This window comes from Engystomops pustulosus, chromosome 5 (assembly GCF_040894005.1).
Source record: "Engystomops pustulosus chromosome 5, aEngPut4.maternal, whole genome shotgun sequence".
Taxonomy (NCBI): domain Eukaryota; kingdom Metazoa; phylum Chordata; class Amphibia; order Anura; family Leptodactylidae; genus Engystomops; species Engystomops pustulosus.
The window spans coordinates 91641527-91663118 of record NC_092415.1 but is presented as its reverse complement, the minus strand read 5'-3'; the positions used below and the strand labels follow the sequence as shown (position 1 = coordinate 91663118).

Below are 21592 nucleotides of genomic sequence, written 5' to 3'. Positions count from 1 at the left end.
ATTAGACACTATGCCAATACTGAAATCCGCAGTAGAATTTCTTGCTGATGCTCATCTTGAGGTCCTCAAGTGCTCATCCAGATCCCTGGCAAACTCAAACTCAGCTAGAAGAGCCCTGTGGCTCAAAATGTGGAATGGTGATGTGGTATCTAAGATTAATTTCTGCAATTTACCCTTTCAGCCGGCTTCGATGTTTGGTCCTCAGCTATCCACAATATTGGAATCGCTAGAAGGAAACAAAGGAGCGAAATTCCCTGAAAAGAAGAAACAAACGACTAGATTCTTCCGTTCGCAAAGGAGAAAATCTCCAAAAGCCAAATTAGGGAAACTTCCTCCTAAGCAACCCTCCTTCAGAAGGGGAAAGGAACCCTTCTTGGGTAAGAAAGCCGGTTTTGCCTCAAAGTCGGGCCTTTGACGCCGGGAGTCCCTTACCGAAGGTGGGGGCAAGGTTGGGACGCCTGGGTTTCCTCAGTAATACGCAGAGGATATCAACTGGAGTTCAAACAGTTCCCTCCGAACAGGTTTGTGTACAACAAACGATCCAATCAGGTCCTTGGGCAGCTGATCCAAGAGTTCATCCACAAGGCAGCCCTGGAGCCAGTCCCCGCCGATCAAAGGGGACAAGGCTTTTATTCTCGTGTGTTTCCAGTTCCAAAGCCAGAAGGCAAATGGAGACTAGTGATCAACCTGTCATTCCTCAACAGCTTCCTGGTCCAGAAGACCTTTCGCATGGAAACCATTCGTTCAGTGATGACGACTTTACAGAAAGGGGATTTCATGGCCAAAATCGACCTCCGAGATGCATATCTACACATTCCTATCTTTCCTCCTCACAGGAAGTACCTGAGATTTGCCATCAAAGATGGACTGGGGATTCATCATTTTCAATTCACGTGCCTCCCCTTCGGAATCTCGTCGGCTCCGAGAGTATTCACCAAGGTGGTAATAGTGCTAACTTCAGTATTAAGACTACAGAATATATGCATCATCCCATACCTGGACGACTGGCTGGTCAAGGCCTCATCCCAAGCTCTTTTGGAGTCTCAACTCCAGAGAACCTTACAGACACTGCTAGATCACGGTTTTCTCATAAACCATCGGAAGTCTCACCTCATACCCTCTCGCAACATAATGTTTCTAGGGTTCATCGTAGATTCTGTCAACTGGAGAATCACGTTATCTCCAGAAAGAATACAGTCTATCCAACAAATAGTGTCCAATCTCAAAAGTCAGCGGACAGTGACTATCAGATTCGCTATGAAAGTCCTGGGGAAGATGATCTGGACAATCGACGCAGTGCCTTGGGCCAGAGCAAGAATGAGGTCCCTCCAAAGAGATCTTTTGAGGGCTTGGCGACGGGGCAAAAAGGATCTACAATCATATCTAACAGTCTCTCCACAGACGATCACAGATCTCTCCTGGTGGCAGACGCCGTCCTTTCTCCTCAAAGGGGTGTCCTTGGTTCCCCGGCCACAGAAGGTCCTCACTACGGATGCATCCTCCTGGGGTTGGGGTGCCCATGTAGATCATCTCCAGTTCCGGGCCAAATGGAAGAAGAAAGATTCTTACCTATCCTCGAATCTCAAAGAGCTGAAGGCGGTCAGATTGGCCCTCTTACATTTCCAGCCAATATTACGCGGTTTCAAGATTCTGGTGCAGTCAGACAACCTAGCCCCGGTTTATTATATAAACAAACAAGGCGGCACCAGAAGTCGCTCCATGATGAAGGAGTGCAACCAGCTCATGAGCTGGGCACAACTCAATGTCCCGTCCATCACAGCAGTCCACATCAAAGGTCGTCTGAATCATTTGGCGGACAGCCTCAGCAGGAATCGTCTTCCCCAAGCGGAATGGTCACTAAATCATCAGATTTTTTCCCTATTGACAAGCAGATGGGGTACACCACTGATAGATGTGATGGCGACGGAGGAGAACTCAAAATGCATTCACTTTTGCACGATATTTCGCTCCCCGAAAGCCCTGGCTCTGGACGGTCTATCAATCAGTTGGTCACATCACCTGATATATGTATTTCCCCCGGTGGTTCTCATCCCGAGGGTCCTGACGAAAATCAGAGAAGACAAGGCGGAAACCATAGCCATCCTTCCTTTTCGCCCACGCAGAGCCTGGTTCTCAATCGCGTGGTCGCTTTCGAAAGAATATCCTATCAAACCTCCGGTTTCCCACAACTTACTCTCGCAGAGAGGTCAGGTTCACCCGAACCCAGGAATGCTTCAACTAGCGGCTTGGAGACTGACAGGGAAAACTTGAAAAATTTAGGATTTTCAAAGGAAGTCATAAACACTCTACTATTATCAAGAAGACCCTCTACAGTGAAAGTCTACAATAGAGTCTGGTCTCTGTTTAAGTCATGGTGTGCTCAAAACACCACTACTCCGGATTCCTTGAATTCAGTACTTCAGTTCCTGCAAGAAGGATATCAAAAAGGCCTCAAGATCAATACTCTTAAGGTCCAATTTAATGCGATAAACTCACAATTGCAGAATATCTTCTCAGGTAACCCCTTGATAAGAAATTTTTTCAAGGCTCTCTCAAGAATGGATCCAAATCCTCATCCTCCAGCCCCTTCCTGGGACTTACCCACGGTTCTGGAACAACTGGTAGGTGCACCATTTGAACCTTTGCAAAAGGCTCCAATCAAGTGGTTGTCAGTGAAAACTCTCTTCCTAGTGGCTATCTCTTCAGCAAGGCGCGTTAGCGAGCTACAAGCCTTGTCCCATAGGGATCCATACCTAAGGGACTTAGGAGAGTGCCTTATCCTAAGAACCATGCCAGGATTTCTTCCCAAAGTTCCATCTTTCAAGAACATTACACAAGAAATCTGTCTACCAGTTTTGTTTCCAAATCCACAAGATGAGGAGCAGAAAAAAGGTCATCTGCTGGATGTCAGAAGAGCAATTCTGATATATATCCAAAGAACGAACTTCTTCCGTAAGTCCGAAGCACTCTTTTTACAGCTAAGAGGCCCCAACAAGGGGCAAAAAGCCAGCAAAGCTACGCTAGCAAGGTGGATTAGATCTGCCATTGAAAAATGTTATCTTCTAGCGAAACTTCCATCTCCCTTGAAGATTAGAGCCCATTCCACAAGGTCAACAGCGACCTCCTGGGCCGAGATGGGCCATATTCCTCTGGATGACATTTGCAAGGCTGCAACCTGGTCAAACACCTCTACATTTATTCGTCACTACAGGCTTGACTCATTAGTGGCAGAGGGGTCTAAGTTTGGCAAAAGAGTGTTGCAGTTGGCGTGCTTGACCCACCCTTCACAGTAGGTATTGCTGGTAAGTCTCATTGTTCTTGTGCTGCCTTAAGGACGATCAGGAATGATAGAATTTACTCACGAAATTCTCTTTTCCTGGAGTCCAAAGGCAGCACAAGGCTCCCTCCCTTCTTAATATGTTTGAAATTATTGCTGCTTAATATTACAAAGTGCCCATGCACCTATGGGAGCTTATATGGGTGGGGTTAGCTCCACCCCATGGTGATTAGTCATTGCTGTGCTAACCTGTCTCTATGTGATTATGCCTAGGGACCATAATCTCATTGTTCTTGTGCTGCCTTTGGACTCCAGGAAAAGAGAATTTCGTGAGTAAATTCTATCAATATTGTTCTATAATTTTTATGTCCACTAAAGGAATCCACAGTGTCCCATCACAAATGGCACAAATGCCTCCTGTGACTCAGGTATTGAGGGGAATTTTTTATCGTGCACATTCCAATTATTTGCCAAAAAATATTTTTAGTAACCTAACTGCCAAACTATAAGAGCCATTCGAGGACATTAGCAATGATTTCTCAGACAGTTTTTTCTCCTTTGCCGTCACTTTGGGCAAATAGGATAAGATAATCCTTTATTAGCCCCACATTTGGGAAATTCATAGCATTACATCAGCAGAGAGAATACAGTGTGCAGTACAAACAATGACAGAACAATAATATTAGGGTTAAATGAACAAAAAGAAAAAAGGGGTAAAAACACAAGAAAATGATTGGCAGTTTGATATTGAGTCTGTGGATGGGACCTGCAGGGACTGGTTAGGTGGGGGCACAGCTTACTTCTGTTTGTTTAACAGCCTAACCGCAGGAGGAGGAATGACTTACGATAACGGTCCCTCTCACAGTGGGTTTCTGAAGGTGCTCCCAATGCCACCACAGACTCATGCATGGGATGGGAGCTATTCTCCAAAATTGAGTTCAATGTACACAGTGTCCTCTTCTCAGCTACCACCTGGCAGGGTCAAGAGAACTCTCCAGGACAGAGCTGGATTCCTAATCAGTGTGTCCAGTCTCCTCCTCTACCTAGCTTAGATGCTGCTTCCCCAACAGACTACTCCAAAGAAGATGGCCGATGTCACTACAGAGTTGAATAAGGTCTTAAGAAGTACCCCCTGCACTCCGAATGCCCACTGCAGTTTATTGTTGAGAAGGACACCCAAATACTTATAGGACTTCACTGCCTCAACGTCCGTACCCTGGATAATCACTGGTTGAGACGGAGGACTCTGCTTACAGAAGTCCACCACCATTTCCTTGGACTTCCCAGCTTTAATCCGAAGGTGGTTTTGCGGGCACCAGTCCACAAATTTCCGGATCAGTTCTTTTTACTACCTGTCGTTCTAACCTGTATTAAGGCCTACTGTTGCAGAGTCATCAGAGAACTTCTGGAGGCAGCAGCTTGTTGAATTGTACCTGAAGTCTGCTGTGTACAATGTGAAGAGGAAGGGAGCCAGAACTGTGCCTTGAGGTGCACCTGTTCTACTCATCACAGTGTCCGACACACAGTCCCGGGCTCTCACATACTGAGGTTGGTTATTGAGGTAGTCTAGGATGAGGTAGTAGGAAGTGGATGATGGCATCATCTATACCAATGCCAGGCCTTAAGCAAACTGTAGGGTGTTCATAGATGAGCTCACTAAAGGGCAGAGATGTGTAAGAACCAACCTCTCGAAGGCCTTTATCAAATGGGATGTTAATGCCACTGGCCTGTAGCTGTTGATGTCTGATGGGTGAAGTGTTTTTGAAACTGGTACCACACAAGATGTTTTCCACAGTTGTTGACAGTTGTTCAGACTCATGTTGACATGTGCAATGATACCACAAAGCTGATCACCACAGGTCTTGATTAATCTTGCACTGATACCATCTGGTCCTGTAGCCTTGCCCACTTTGAGTCTTTTCAGCTCTCTTCGCACATGGGCACTTGTATGGATCACATTGTAGCCAGATGACCGACAGCTGGTTTGACTGATCTGAAGATGAGGGCTAAAAGCAGGGGATCTAGTGGGGGAGGTCACAGTGAGTGTGGAGGAGACAATAGAATGGTTTTTCATTAATCACGTGGACTCATGTTGTCTCAGTGGGGACCCTGTAAGGTGGGAGGGGCAGGTGTTTGATCAAACCTATTGAAGAATAGATTAAGTTCATTAACCCACTCCCTATCTGCTATGAGCTGAGATATGGGCTGTCTGTGACCAGATATTGATTTGAGACTTTTCCAGACCCCACTGATGTTTTCCCGTTTTATCTGCTTCTCTATCTTCCTTTTGTATCTGGATTTCCCCTCCCTTATTTGTCGCCTCAGCTCCTTTTGAACAATCCTCAAGTCCGTTATGCAGTGTGTTAGGCCATCAATGTCATCCCCATAAGAATCCTGCAGTTATCCATACAGTTATGTTTAAACCATCCCCCAAATCAAAAAAATTGGTGTTTTATTTTCCCTTGTGTGGCAAGATACATATTGTGTAAAATTTGACAATGCAGTTGGACAAACGTGGTTGAAATCTCCAGACACCAGAAAGAGGGCCTGGGGGTGCAGTGTCTGCAGCCGGCTCCGCGCAGATTGCACATAAGCAGCAATGACAAGCGATATTTCCCTTGACAGATAAAATGGTCTCATACTCTTAGCTAACAGTTCAATGTCTTTACAGCAAGTTTTCTCCTTAATTGTAATGTGCCTAGAGCAGTGATTTTCAACCTTTTTTGAGCCGCGGCACACTTTTTATACTTAGAAAATCCTGGGGCACACCACCAACCAAAATAGCACAAAATGACACTAAAACAGCCATATTATACGTATAGTTAATAATATAGATTCTAAATTTATTTTACTCACTCATTGTGAAACCTGGGCCTGTTTCGATAAACACAAAAGGAATATCCTGGCAGGAATGGTGGAAAGACACACACGAAGCTCTTCCTCAACAGTTCTCAGTTTCTCCCTGTTTTTAGTATATGGTGCTGATTATTATGTGGCTCATATACTGCAAAATAAAGGGGTACAATGAGAAGTACTATGGCCATGAGGCCAGAGTACAAGTGCCAGCTCGTATACTCAGCATATGAGCTGGTACTTTTAGTACTCCAGCCTCATGACTATAGTATTTCTCATTTTAACCCCTTAACGCTGAAGTGGTTATAACTTTGGAACGCTTTAACATATGCAAGTGATTTTAAAATTGTTTTCTCGTGACACATTGTACTTCATGTAAGTTACAAAATTTTGGTTGTATGTTTTGCATTTATTTATGAGAAAATCAGATATTTGGTGAAAATTTGGAAAAATTCTCAATTTTCAAAATTCAAAAGTTCTACTTTTTCCACACATGAGTCATAACACCAGAAAACTTAATAACTAACATTCACCAAATGTCTACTTTATACCTCCGTAGTTTTTTATACATACGATCATTTTTGTAGGATGTTATGGGGCTTTGAATGTCAGGTGCGATTTTTCACATTTTCATAAAAAAGCAAAATCCTGCTACTGAGGGACCTGCTCAGGTTTGAAGTCACTTTGAGAGGCCTAAATAAAAGTAAAACCCCATAAATTACCCCATTATAGAAACTACACCCCTCAACGTACGTAAAACAACTTTTATGAAGTTTGTTAGCCCTTTAATTGGTTTACAGGGGTTAAAACAAAATCGGATGCAATTTTGAATTTTTTTTTTTTTTTTACTAAATTAATAAAATGTACAGTGTTTATAAAGTGTTTTTCATAAAATGTACAAATTCTCAGTGGATAAAATACCAAAACGCTCCACAAAATTTGATACCCAATCTCTCCCGTGTATAGCAATACCCCATATGTGGTGGTAACCTGCTGTATGGGCACACGCCAGGGCATCAAAGGGAAGCTGCGCCATTCAGAGCAGATTATACATTGTCACTTTTTAATGGCTATACAATCTTGTAAGGGCTTATTTTTTGTGAAATAAGATGCACTTTACAAATACTTCATTTTAGTTTGTCTGTAGCTTTTTGATGAGATTTTATTAACTCTTTAATGTATGGAGGAAAAGAAAATTGTCAATTTTGGGGTCTTTTTTTTGTATATTTTGGGGGTCGTACACCGTACACTAAAAATACTATAATATTTTTATTCTCTAGATCACTACGATTACGGTGATACCTCATTTACATAGTTTTTTTATATATTTTACAGGAAAAAAAACGAATATAAAGAAAATCTCATTTGTTTTTGCATCGCCATCTTTTCGGAGATATAACTTTAATATTTTTGGTTGACAGAGCTAGTTTAGGGCTTATTTTTTACGTGTTGAGTTGTCCTTTTCAGTGGTACCATTTTGGTGCACATAACTTTTTTTTGATCACTTTTAGGAACAATTTTGTGAAGGGATTTTATGAAAATGTACATTTTTGGCGAGTTTTTACGCGTTTTGTTTTTACGGTGTTCACCGTACGGGTCCAATAATGTTTCTGACTTATTGTACAGATTGTTACGGACGCGGCGATACCAAATATGTGGGGTATTTTGGTGATTTTCAGTTTTTTTCACTTTATTAGATGTGTATAGGGAATAATTGTGTTTAGGGGACTTTAACTTTATTTAATTAATTCTTTTTATTCAAAAGTGTGTTATTAGTGTTTTTTACTTTTTTCTGATCACTTGTTCAAGCTATTCTTCACCTAATAGAGTGCAATACAGATGTATTACACTGCGCATGCTCAGTGTGTCACAGCCGGTCCTGCCGGGTCGGGCACTGGCAGTGCCGGGGCTGCGACCGGAGCAGCGGACCCCCCCGGTAAGCGCCTCGGGGGGGGGGGGGGGGTGTCTGGTTCCAGCTAAATGCCCCTGACACACCGCGGTCAGAGCGACCGCGGCGTGATAGGGGTTAACATCCGCGATCGGAGAAATCTCCGATCGCGGGTGTTAGAGGCAGGTGTCGGCTATAATATATAGCCAACACCCGCAGCTTCTGGCGCCGGCTCTGTTCAGTAGCCGGCGCCAGAAGCTTGATGTACTATTACTGCATTTTGTGGGAACGCACCTCCCGCCATGCAGTAATAGTACGTCAAATGTCGGGAAGGGGTTAAATTTCTCATATAGTCAGCTCATATAGTCAGTATTATTGGTGGTCATTACCTTGGCGGCGGGCAAATGCGAGAGTCTCTCCGCTCTCAGGATGATGCGCCGGCCTCGGTGACGTCATTTTGTTGCGCGAGGTTCAAAGCTCGCGCATGTGTTATTGTACACATCTCCCACATTGTAAGAAGCCGTGACTGTGCATCGCTGCGCATTGCCAGGAAACAAAACACAGGGGGCACCGCGGGGAACTTTCCCCGCGGCACACCCGACCACGGCACACTGCACACTTGTTGAAAATCACTGCAGTATATGGATATGCAGTATGTGCCGTTAAATGTACTCTGTATGTGTGTGGCTACATTCACACTGACGTATGAGACATGAGGGATTGGGGGATAATGATTCAAATAGAAATGGAGTCACAAGAAATTAAGCATTAAATTCCGAGTTTGGAGAGTTAGAATAGGGTTAGAGAAGTTTTTGACATGATGGTCTTTAAATAAAAAATGCTTTTTGTGCATAAATACCAGCATTGAAAATGCACTAGAGATTGTTGTACATGGACAGAGTTACAAGACTTTCTTGATGAAATTCAGAATTATATGCTGATGTAACGTCTATAGTTTCATAGTTTCATAGTTTCATAGTTTATACGGTTGAAAAAAGACACTTGTCCATCAAGTTCAACCAAGGAAGGGTAGGGATTGGATGAGGAAGGGATTTAGGGGAAACAATCCTATATAGCATAACAATCAATGTTATTTAGGTGTAAAAAGGCATCTAGACCCTTCTTGAAGCTCTCCGCTGTCCCTGCTGTGACCAGCGCCTGAGGCAGGCTATTCCACAGATTGACAGTTCTCATAGTAAAAAAGCCCTTGGTTTCTCCAAACGGAGACAGTGCCCCCTCGTCTTTTGATTTGATTTAATCTGGAACAACTTATCACCATATTTTTTGTATGGACCATTCATATATTTATATAAATTAATCATGTCCCCTCGTAGTCGTCTCTTTTCCAGACTAAATAAATCCAGTTGTTTTAATCTTTCCTCATAACTAAGACCCTCCATACCCCTTATTAGTTTTGTGGCTCTACGTTGAACCCTCTCCAGCTCCAGGGCATCCTTTTTATGGACCGGTGCCCAGAACTGGACAGCATATTCCAGGTGAGGCCGAACCAATGCCTTGTATAGTGGTAATATTACATCCCTATCACAAGAGTCCATTCCACTTTTGATACATGACATGATCCTACTAGCTTTAGAGGCAGCTGATTGACATTGCATGCTGTTATTCAATTTATGATCTACTAGTACCCCCAGGTCCTTCCCAGGTCCTTCCCAGATTTACTCCCCCAAGGACATATTTTGCCTTTGGATTATTGGCCCCCAGGTGCATAACATTACATTTATCCACATTAAACCTCATTTGCCAAGTGGATGACCAAACATTCAGTTTGTCCAAGTCACCCTGCAGCCTATGAACATCCTCCATAGACTGTATTACACTACACAGTTTGGTGTCATCTGCAAAAATAGACACAGTGCTATTAATTCCTACCTCTATATCATTAATAAATATATTAAATAGTAGTGGGCCAAGCACAGAACCCTGGGGTACACCACTCATAACTGGTGACTAGAGATGAGCGAGCACTAAAATGCTCGGGTACTCGTTATTCGAGACGAACTTTTCCCGATGCTCGAGTGCTCGTTTCAAGTAACGAGCCCCATTGAAGTCAATGGGAGACTCGAGCATTTTTCAAGGGGACCAAGGCTCTGCACAGGGAAGCTTGGCCAAACACCTGGGAACCTCAGAAAAGGATGGAAACACCACGGAAATGGACAGGAAACAGCAGGGGCAGCATGCATGGATGCCTCTGAGGCTGCTTAATCGCACCATTATGCCAAAATTATGGGCAACAGCATGGCCATGACAGAGTGACCGAATGAGGCTAGATAGCATCTAAAACATGCAATAATTGACCCTGACACTATAGGGGACGGCATGCAGAGGCAGCGGCAGCAGCGGCAGGCTAGAGAGTGTCATGGCAACATACCCTAAATGGACTCAGGCTTCAAACCAATGGGTGGCAGAGAGGAACCAAAGGAGGTGAGCAAGAAGCGCTCAAATAATATCGGTACATGATAAAAGTTTGCCAGTATATTTTGTGGATTACACAGCAGGGTGGCGACAAAGTTAACATGGAAGCCATGAAAACAATCCAAAATTCTGCCTGACACAGCTCGTTTGATAAGGGGACCATGTATGGAGGCAGTGAACTAGTAGTAGATTAAAGGTGCTGCAGTTAAAACTATGTTAGTTGGATCTTGGCATGGAGCTGGCGCTCCGCTGCCAGGCGAGCTTTCGCCAATCCAAGCCCCTGTCTCTCGGCTACTCCCCAAACAGCACTTCTAAGAACCTTTTGTATAAGATCAAGTGTAGTAGCGTTCTTATAAGTTTGGGATATGGCGGGTGAGGGGAATGTAAACAGATGCGCAAGAAGCGCTGAAATAATATCCGTAAATGAAAAAAGTTTTCCAGTATATTTTGTGGCTTACACAGCACGGTGGCGACAAAGTTAACAAGTTTGATGTGGAATGCCCTGTAATAGCTCTTGGGCGGTGTGCCTTTTATCACCTAGGCTCAGCAGTTTGAGCACCGCCTGCTGTCGCTTAGCGACGGCACTGCTGCTGTGCCTAGAGCTACCGACTGATGGCGCCATGCCCACGGATGGTAATTCGGAGGAGGAGGAGGTGGAGGAGGGGTGGGAGGAGGAGGAGGCATAGTAGGCCTGAAACACCTGGACCGAGGTAGGCCCCGCAATCCTCTGCATCCGCAGTATATGACCAGCCCCAGGGTCAGACTCGGTCCCAGCCTGCACCAAGTTAAGTGTAGTAGCGTTCTTATAAGTTTAGGATATGGCGGGTGAGGGGAATGTAAACAGATGCGCAAGAAGCGCTGAAATAATATCCGTAAATGGTAAAAGTTTGCCAGTATATTTTGAGGATTACACAGCAGGGTGGCGACAAAGTTAACAAGTTTGTTGTGGAAGCCATGAAAACAACCCAAAATTCTGCCTGACACAGCACGTTTGATAAGGCGGCCATGTATGGAGGCAGTGAACTAGTAGTAGATTAAAGGTGCTGCAGTTAAAACTATGTTAGTTGGTTCTTGGCATGGAGCTGGCGCTCCGCTGCCAGGCGAGCTTTCGCCAATCCAAGCCCCTGTCTCTAGGCTACTCCCCAAACAGCACTTCTAAGAACCTTTTGTATAAGATCAAGTGTAGTAGCGTTCTTATAAGTTTAGGATATGGCGGGTGAGGGGAATGTAAACAGATGCGCAAGAAGCGCTGAAATAATATCCGTAAATGGTAAAAGTTTGCCAGTGTATTTTGTGGATAACACAGCAGGGTGGCGACAAAGTTAACAACTTTGATGTGGAATCCATGAAAACAACCCAAATTTCGGCCTGACACACCTCGTTTGATAAAGGGACGATGTATGGAGGCAGCTATATGGACGACTTTTGGAGGTAGCAATGGAGACAACGTGTGGAGGCTGCTATGGAGACAATTCAATTTGGATAGTGCCTGTATGTGGCAGTCCAAAAAAGTTTTCAAACCAGAGGAGCAGGTAGGTGGCCCTCCAGAAAAATGGAATAGATTGAGTGCCTGTATGTGGCAGTCCAAAAAACTTTTTAAACCAGAGGAGCAGGTAGGTGGCCCTCCAGAAAAATGGAATAGATTGAGTGCCTGTATGTGGCAGTCCAAAAAACTTTTTAAACCAGAGGAGCAGGTAGGTGGCCCTCCAGAAAAATGGAATAGATTGAGTGCCTGTATGTGGCAGTCCAAAAAAGTTTTCAAACCAGAGGAGCAGGTAGGTGGCCCTCCAGAAAAATGGAATAGATTGAGTGCCTGTATGTGGCAGTCCAAAAAACTTTTTAAACCAGAGGAGCAGGCAGATGGCCCTCCAGAAAAATGGAATAGATTGAGTGCCTGTATGTGGCAGTCCAAAAAAGTTTTCAAACCAGAGGAGCAGGTAGGTGGCCCTCCAGAAAAATGGAATAGATTGAGTGCCTGTATGTGGCAGTCCAAAAAACTTTTTAAACCAGAGGAGCAGGTAGGTGGCCCTCCAGAAAAATGGAATAGATTGAGTGCCTGTATGTGGCAGTCCAAAAAACTTTTTAAACCAGAGGAGCAGGTAGGTGGCCCTCCAGAAAAATGGAATAGATTGAGTGCTTGTATGTGGCAGTCCAAAAAAGTTTTCAAACCAGAGGAGCAGGTAGGTGGCCCTCCAGAAAAATGGAATAGATTGAGTGCCTGTATGTGGCAGTCCAAAAAAGTTTTCAAACCAGAGGAGCAGGTAGGTGGCCCTCCAGAAAAATTGAATAGATTGAGTGCCTGTATGTGGCAGTCCAAAAAAGTTTTCAAACCAGAGGAGCAGGTAGGTGGCCCTCCAGAAAAATTGAATAGATTGAGTGCCTGTATGTGGCACTCCCAAAAATTGTTTAAAACAGAGGACCGGGTCGGTGGCCCTCCATAAAAATTAAATGCATAAAGTACTATAGCTAGAGCCAGTGGGCCCTGTCAAAAAATAGCCAGTTTCCTCTGCTTTACTGTACAAAGAGGAGGAGAAGGAGGAAAATGAGGAGGAGGAGGAGTGGATAAATTATTCAGGTTGAGCTTCCTTCACCTGGTGGAGATTGGAAATTAGGAGAAATCCAGGCTTTATTCATCTTGATAAGCGTCAGCCTGTCAGCGCTGTCAGTCGACAGGCGTGTACGCTTATCGGTGATGATGCCACCAGCTGCACTGAAAACCCGCTCGGACAAGACGCTAGCGGCAGGGCAGGAAAGAACCTCCAAGGCGTACAGCGCCAGTTCGTGCCACATGTCCAGCTTTGAAACCCAGTAGTTGTAGGGAGCTGTGTGATCATTTAGGACGATGGTATGGTCAGCTACGTACTCCCTCACCATCTTTCTGTAAAGATCAGCCCTACTCTGCCGAGACTGGGGACAGGTGACAGTGTCTTGCTGGGGTGACATAAAGCTGGCAAAAGCCTTGTAAAGCGTACCCTTGCCAGTGCTGGACAAGCTGCCTGCTCGCCTACTCTCCCTCGCTACTTGTCCCGCAGAACTACGCACTCTGCCGCTAGCGCTGTCAGAAGGGAAATACTGTTTCAGCTTATGCACCAGGGCCTGCTGGTATTCATGCATTCTCACACTCCTTTCCTCTCCAGGGATGAGAGTGGAAAGATTTTGCTTGTACCGTGGGTCCAGGAGAGTGAACACCCAGTAATCGGTGCTGGAATAAATTCTTTGAACGCGAGGGTCACGGGATAGGCAGCCTAGCATGAAATCTGCCATATGCGCCAGAGTACCAACGCGTAAGAATTCACTCCCCTCACTGGCCTGACAGTCCATTTCCTCCTCCTCCAACTCCTCCAACTCCTCTTCTTCTGCCCATACACGCTCAACAGTGAAGGACTCAACAATGGTCCCCTCTTGTGTCTCGCCAACATTCTCCTCCTCTTCCTCCTCATCCTCCTCCACCTCCACCTCCTCCGATATGCGCTGAGAAACAGACCTAAGGGTGCTTTGGCTATCAACAAGGGAATCTTCTTCCCCCATCTCTTGTGAGGAGCGCAAAGCTTCCGACTTCATGCTGACCAGAGAGTGTTTCAACAGGCCAAGCAGCGGGATGGTGAGGCTGATGATGGCGGCATCGCCACTGACCATCTGTGTTGACTCCTCGAAGTTACTCAGCACCTGACAGATATCAGACATCCACGTCCACTCCTCATTGTAGACTTGAGGAAGCTGACTGACCTGACTACCAGTTCTGGTGGAAGTTGACATCTGGCAGTCTACAATCGCTCAGCGCTGCTGGTAAACTCTGGATAACATGGTCAGTGTTGAATTCCACCTCGTGGGCACGTCGCACAACAGTCGGTGAGCGGGCAGTTGGAGGCGGCGCTGCGCTGCCCTGAGAGTGGCAGCATCTGTGCTGGACTTCCTGAAATGCGCACAGATGCGGCGCACCTTCGTGAGCAAATCAGACAGATTGGGGTATGTCTTGAGGAAACGCTGAACTATCAGATTTAACACATGGGCCAGGCATGGCACATGTGTCAGTCTGCCGAGTTGCAGAGCCGCCACCAGGTTATGGCCGTTGTCACACACAACCATGCCTGGCTTCAGGTTCAGCGGCGCCAGCCACAGATCAGTCTGCGCCGTGATGCCCTGTAATAGTTCTTGGGCGGTGTGCCTTTTATCGCCTAGGCTCAGCAGTTTGAGCACCGCCTGCTGTCGCTTAGCGACGGCACTGCTGCTGTGCCTAGAGCTACCGACTGATGGCGCCATGCCCACGGATGGTCGTTCGGAGGAGGAGGTGGAGGAGGGGTGGGAGGAGGAGGAGGCATAGTAGGCCTGAAAGACCTGGACCGAGGTAGGCCCCGCAATCCTCGGCGTCGGCAGTATATGACCAGCCGCAGGGTCAGACTCGGTCCCAGCCTCCACCAAGTTAACCCAATGTGCCGTCAGCGATATATAGTGGCCCTGCCCGGCAGCACTCGTCCACGTGTCCGTGGTCAGGTGGACCTTGTCAGAAACGGCGTTGGTCAGGGCACGGATTATGTTGTCTGACATGTGCTGGTGCAGGGCTGGGACGGCACATCGGGAAAAGTAGTGGCGGCTGGGGACCAAATACCGAGGGGCGGCCGCCGCCATGAGGCTGCGAAAGGCCTCGGTCTCTACTAGCCTATAGGGCAGCATCTCCAGGCTTAGCAATCTGGAGATGTGCACATTAAGGGCTTGGGCGTGTGGGTGGGTTGCACTATATTTGCGTTTCCGCTCCAGCGTCTGGGGTATGGAGAGCTGAACGCTGGTGGATGCTGTGGAGGATCGTGGAGGCGACGATGGGGTTTTTGTGGCAGGGTCCTGGGCAGGGGGCTGACTATCAGCTGACACAGGGGAAGGAGCAGTGGTGTGCACGGCCGGAGGTGAACGCGCTTGTTGCCACTGAGTGGGGTGTTTAGCATTCATATGCCTGCGCATACTGGTGGTAGTTAAGCTATTAGTGGTGGAACCCCTGCTGATCCTGGTTTGGCAAATGTGGCACACCACAGTCCGTCGGTCATCCGGTGTTTCCTTAAAGAACCTCCAGACTTCTGAAAATCTAGCCCTCGCCGCAGGAGCCCTCGCCACGGGAGCTTCACTAGTTGACACATTTGGCGCTGATGCACCAGCTCTGGCCCTGCCTCTCCGTCTGGCCCCACCACTGCCTCTTCCAACCTGTTCTGGTCGAGGACTCTCCTCCGTCTCAGAAGCACTGTGTTCACCCGGCCTCTCAACCCAGCTTGGGTCTGTCACCTCATCATCCTCCGATCCCTCAGTCTGCTCCCCCTCGGACTTCCTGCCCTGACAACAACTTCCCCACTGTCTGACAACCGTGTCTCCTCATCGTCGGACACCTCTTTACACACTTCTTCCAGTACGTCAACAAGGTCATCATCACCCACAGACTGCGACTGGTGGAAAACCTGGGCATCGGAAAATTGCTCATCAGCAACCGGACAAGTGGTTTGTGACTGTGGGAAGGGTCCAGAAAACAGTTCCTCAGAGTATGCCGGTTCAAATGGCAAATTTTGCTGGGAGGGGGCAGACTGGGGGGGAGGAGGCTGAGGTGCAGGAGCTGGAGGAGTGCCGATTTCGGTGACATGGGTGGACTGCGTGGAAGACTGACTGGTGGACAAATTGCTCGAAGCATTGTCGGCAATCCACGACATCACCTGTTCGCACTGTTCTGGCCTCAACAGTGCTCTACCACGAGTCCCAGTAACTTCAGACATGAACCTAGGGAGTGTAGCTCTGCGGCGTTCCCCTGCTCCCTCATAAGCAGGTGGTGTCTCACCCCGCCCAGGACCACGGCCTCTGACCCCTGCAGTAGTTGGACGCCCACGTCCCCGCCCTCGTCCTCTACCCCTAGCCCTCGGGTTAAACATTTTGAAAATGAGAGTTATAACTTTAATTTTTTTTTTAACTTTTTTTTGTGTTTTTTTTTTTTTGTGTGTTTTTTAGTTTTTAAAACCAAACGATGCTATCCTATTGCTATGGCTATTTTCTAGCCAAGTATTAAAGCACACTACTATGCCAGATGAGATGACGCTGAGTTATGAAAAAAATAAACGTAAAATAAAAAAGGAAATGGCAGACTGTGCCTAATTGAAATCCAACCCCGGGCCCTAATAAATTTTCCCACTTCGGTCTTTGCGATGGATATGTGCGTCACTAAGCGCAAAACACAGTGGTCGCAAGTCTCACTCCAAATTGCTCACAATTTGCTAGTAGATGCACTGCAGCAACTACAGCCACCAGCAGATCAACCAGAAATCAAATATATATAACGCTACTGTAGGCGTAAGTAAGCCGTTTGGATTCTCCTATGGCTATTTTCTAGCCAAGTATTAAAGCACACTACTATGCCAGATGAGATGACGCTGAGTTATGAAAAAAATAAACGTAAAATAAAAAAGGAAATGGCAGACTGTGCCTAATTGAAATACAACCCCGGGCCCTAATATATTTTCCCACTTCGGTCTTTGCGATGGATATGTGCGTCACTAAGCGCAAAACACAGTGGTCGCAAGTCTCACTCCAAATTGCTCACAATTTGCTAGTAGATGCACTGCAGCAACTACAGCCACCAGCAGATCAACCAGAAATCAAATATATATAACGCTACTGTAGGCGTAAGTAAGCCGTTTGGATTCTCCTATGGCTATTTTCTAGCCAAGTATTAAAGCACACTACTATGCCAGATGAGATGACGCTGAGTTATGAAAAAAATAAACGTAAAATAAAAAAGGAAATGGCAGACTGTGCCTAATTGAAATACAACCCCGGGCCCTAATAAATTTTCCCACTTCGGTCTTTGCGATGGATATGTGCGTCACTAAGCGCAAAACACAGTGGTCGCAAGTCTCACTCCAAATTGCTCACAATTTGCTAGTAGATGCACTGCAGCAACTACAGCCACCAGCAGATCAACCAGAAATCAAATATATATAACGCTACTGTAGGCGTAAGTAAGCCGTTTGGATTCTCCTATGGCTATTTTCTAGCCAAGTATTAAAGCACACTACTATGCCAGATGAGATGACGCTGAGTTATGAAAAAAATAAACGTAAAATAAAAAAGGAAATGGCAGACTGTGCCTAATTGAAATACAACCCCGGGCCCTAATAAATTTTCCCACTTCGGTCTTTGCGATGGATATGTGCGTCACTAAGCGCAAAACACAGTGGTCGCAAGTCTCACTCCAAATTGCTCACAATTTGCTAGTAGATGCACTGCAGCAACTACAGCCACCAGCAGATCAACCAGAAATCAAATATATATAACGCTACTGTAGGCGTAAGTAAGCCGTTTGGATTCTCCTATGGCTATTTTCTAGCCAAGTATTAAAGCACACTACTATGCCAGATGAGATGACGCTGAGTTATGAAAAAAATAAACGTAAAATAAAAAAGGAAATGGCAGACTGTGCCTAATTGAAATACAACCCCGGGCCCTAATAAATTTTCCCACTTCGGTCTTTGCGATGGATATGTGCGTCACTAAGCGCAAAACACAGTGGTCGCAAGTCTCACTCCAAATTGCTCACAATTTGCTAGTAGATGCACTGCAGCAACTACAGCCACCAGCAGATCAACCAGAAATCAAATATATATAGGGGCGTGGCCTGGCTGCTGAGCTGATCAGCCACATGTGAGAACAGCTCCTCCAGATAATTAGCTGAAACAGCGACTAACCTGCAAAAGCCACATCATAAAGCCATCAAAAAGTGACAGGAGCAGGATGAGTGTCACCTCCAGGAAAAGAAACTCCAGGGAGGACATAGGAGGGAAGATAAGAGAGGTACAGGCAGCCGGCAGCAGCACTGGGAGAAACAAAGATGGTGCTGATAAGCACGCTGCTCTGTCTCTCCCGCAGAGATCAGGCAGCAGGAGAGCCGGACAGTTAAAAATTAACCCACAAGGCACCAACCCAGACACACCACAAGCCAGCAGAGGATCTCCCAACCAAGGTACAATAAAAGGGAGCCAAAAATCCCACAACAAAGTTCACACCATCACCCTCTCCCCTCCACACCTAGAGAGGGAAAATACAAGGGAACCCTCCCCCACCATCACCAGAGAGGAACTGCAGGTGTCATGCTCCTCTTACTCCTCATCCTCCAATAAATCACTATCTCCCACTGTAAGCCCAGCTAAACAAAAGCAAAAGCTAGATGAGGACTTGCAGGACAGTGAACCAGACATGAATACATCAGATGCGTTTGCTGACTTCCAAGCATCAGATAAGACAGTATCAGAAACACTACTAAAAAACATGCTGGAAGCCTTCCGCTGTTCTTTACAAGCCGATATATCCAAACTCATATCCCCCTTACAATCATCAGTAAATCAACTGGGGACAAGGGTCTCTGAAACAGAAGACAGAATGACCTCCATCACTGATGCCCACAATAACCTGGTAGACTCACACAATGAGCTAGAGGACAAAATGTGCAAGATGCAAGCGAAACTTACCGACTACGAGGACAGAAGCAGGAGAAACAATATAAAATATCGAGGCATCCCTGAATCCGTGATGGGTCACCAACTAAAACAATACGTCCAGGACATGACTAAAGCCCTGCTACCGGATCTAGCAGATTATGAACTATGCATGGACCGAGTACATAGAGTCCCAAAACCAACCAACCTCCCAGAAACAGTCCCTAGGGACACACTAGCAAGATTCACCTTCTTCCATGTGAAGGAATCCCTACTCAACAAAACAAGGAAACTACAATGCCTACCAGCGCCTTATACAGATATTAAACTCTTCACAGATCTCTCAGCTGCCACTTTACAAGCTAGAAGAGAATTCAATCCCTTCACAGCTATTCTAAGGAACCACAACATCCCATACAGATGGGGATTCCCTACCAAAATCCTGATCAAGCGACAAAACACAATAATTCCAGTAACCTCAGCAGACTACGGATTCAAACTTCTAGAAAAATGGAACATCATATCACCGCAAACATCCCCAAGTCCAAACTCATGCCCACCTGGGAGAATGGATACTGAATGGAAAAAAGTGCCATGAAAACCTGGAGCCGAAAGCAATAATAATGTCAGCTAAGTAGACAGAACTTTATTTGTATATGTATGTTCTTTTTGGTTTCAAGAGGTTAAGTGATTTACTCCTGCTGAAACCCCACCCCCAAATTCGCGGAGGTTATATACCCACTGCGAAGCTTAAGTGCACTATGTTAGATATGTATATTGTAAAACAACAGATTTGCTTTAATATGTTTTCCCCACGTTTTGCCTGCTCACCCTCCCCTGGTAACAGATGGGATCTCACCCAAATAACCAAGCAAGAAAAATGTACTAAAGATGGGTATTAAGATAATGTCTCTAAATGTCCAAGGTCTGAACAGCCCTTATAAAAGATCCCTACTATGGCAAGAAACAAAACGCAACAAAATAGACATCTGCTGCTTACAGGAAACACACATTAGTACAACCAACCCTCCAAAGATCTCAAACCCAAACTTCCCCAATATCATTCACTCTACATACAAGAGGAAAAAGAGAGGAGTGTTGATAGCTTTCAGCGCAAATTTACAGGTCAAACTTATCGACACAATCATTGATCCCAACAGCAGATTCATTATTACTATATGTGAAGTAAACAATAGGCTAATGACAATAGCTAACATATACGCTCCAAATAAAAGACAACATAGATTTATAAATAGAATCCTTAAAAAAATCCAATCAGTACAAAAAGGCGCTCTTATTTTATGTGGCGACTTTAACGCCATAGTACAACCAGAAATAGATTCCACATCCCAACCCAAAAGAAAACCCTTCTCATTATACACAACCCTATGGGACAATGCTCTCTTTGACATATGGAGAGTACAGCACACCTCAGAGAGAGATTACACCTTTTTCTCTCACAGACATAACATATACACTAGAATAGACATGTTCTGGTTAGATCACTCTCTACTAGATAACATAGAAGGTACCTCTATTGGTGACATAACGTGGTCTGACCACGCACCAATATTTCTTACAATCTCTGATGCCCAACCAAGATACAATGATTTTATTTGGAAAGCAGATATCAAATTGCTCTCAAATGACCGTAATGCAATATTGCTTGAAGCAGCAATAGCTGAATTCTTCAAACTAAACGACAGTGAAGAGGTTAACTTCTCCTCAGTGTGGATTACACATAAGGGATTAGTAAGAGAAGAAATAAGTAAATTAGCAGCAAAAGCAAAAAAAAAATAGAAATAAAGAAATAACAGAAACAACCCAAAAAATTCACCAACTAGAAAACCTAAACAAAACAAAATACTCATACGCCACAACGGTAGAATTAACCAAAACAAAAGATCATCTACGAAACATACTACTAGACAAATACGAAAAGGCGCTACGCTTTACAAAAGCGAAATTTTACTCCCAAGACCAAGGTGCAGTACTAGCCAATAAACTAAAAAAAAGAGCATTAAAATCTAGAATCCCCTATATAAAACACCCCACTAATGGTCCAAACATTCTATCCCCAAGGGGCATTGCTAATGCCTTCAAAGAATACTACCAAAAACTATACAACTTATCTTCAGACCACCAAACACCACCCCCAGACAAGGTAACAACTGAAAATTTCCTCCCAAAATTAAACCTCCCACATTTAACTCCAGACCAACAACAGCAGATAAACCTCCCTTTCACACAAACAGAAATCCAAAACACAATCAAAACCCTCCCCAGCCACAAAGCACCAGGCCCGGACGGGCTACCAGGAGAATACTACAAGAAATTTGCCTACATCCTTCTTCCACACCTCCACAAACTATTCTCTGTAGCAGCTAAAAAAGGAGAATTCCCAAAAGATATGTTAAATGCTCTAATAATCGCAATACCAAAACCAGGAAAATCCCCAGAAACTCCAACCAATTATAGACCTATATCACTCCTCAATAGCGACATAAAAATCTATGCTAAACTTATAGCCAACCGACTACAAACCATCCTCCCCCAGCTAATAAAAAACGACCAAGTAGGGTTCATCCCCAACAGACAAGCACCAGATAACACCAGAAGACTAATCTCTACCATCCAACACTGCGAACTAAATAATATCTCAGCTACAATATTAGCAATAGATGC

The 21592-nt window shown here is 45.2% G+C and overlaps 1 protein-coding gene across 2 annotated transcripts in view; it reads left to right on the top strand.

The window, feature by feature from the left end:
• The window catches only part of LOC140133077 (ovalbumin-related protein Y-like), a 128861-nt gene that overhangs the window by 84835 nt on the left and 22434 nt on the right, over positions 1-21592 (top strand). The window lies entirely within an intron of this gene.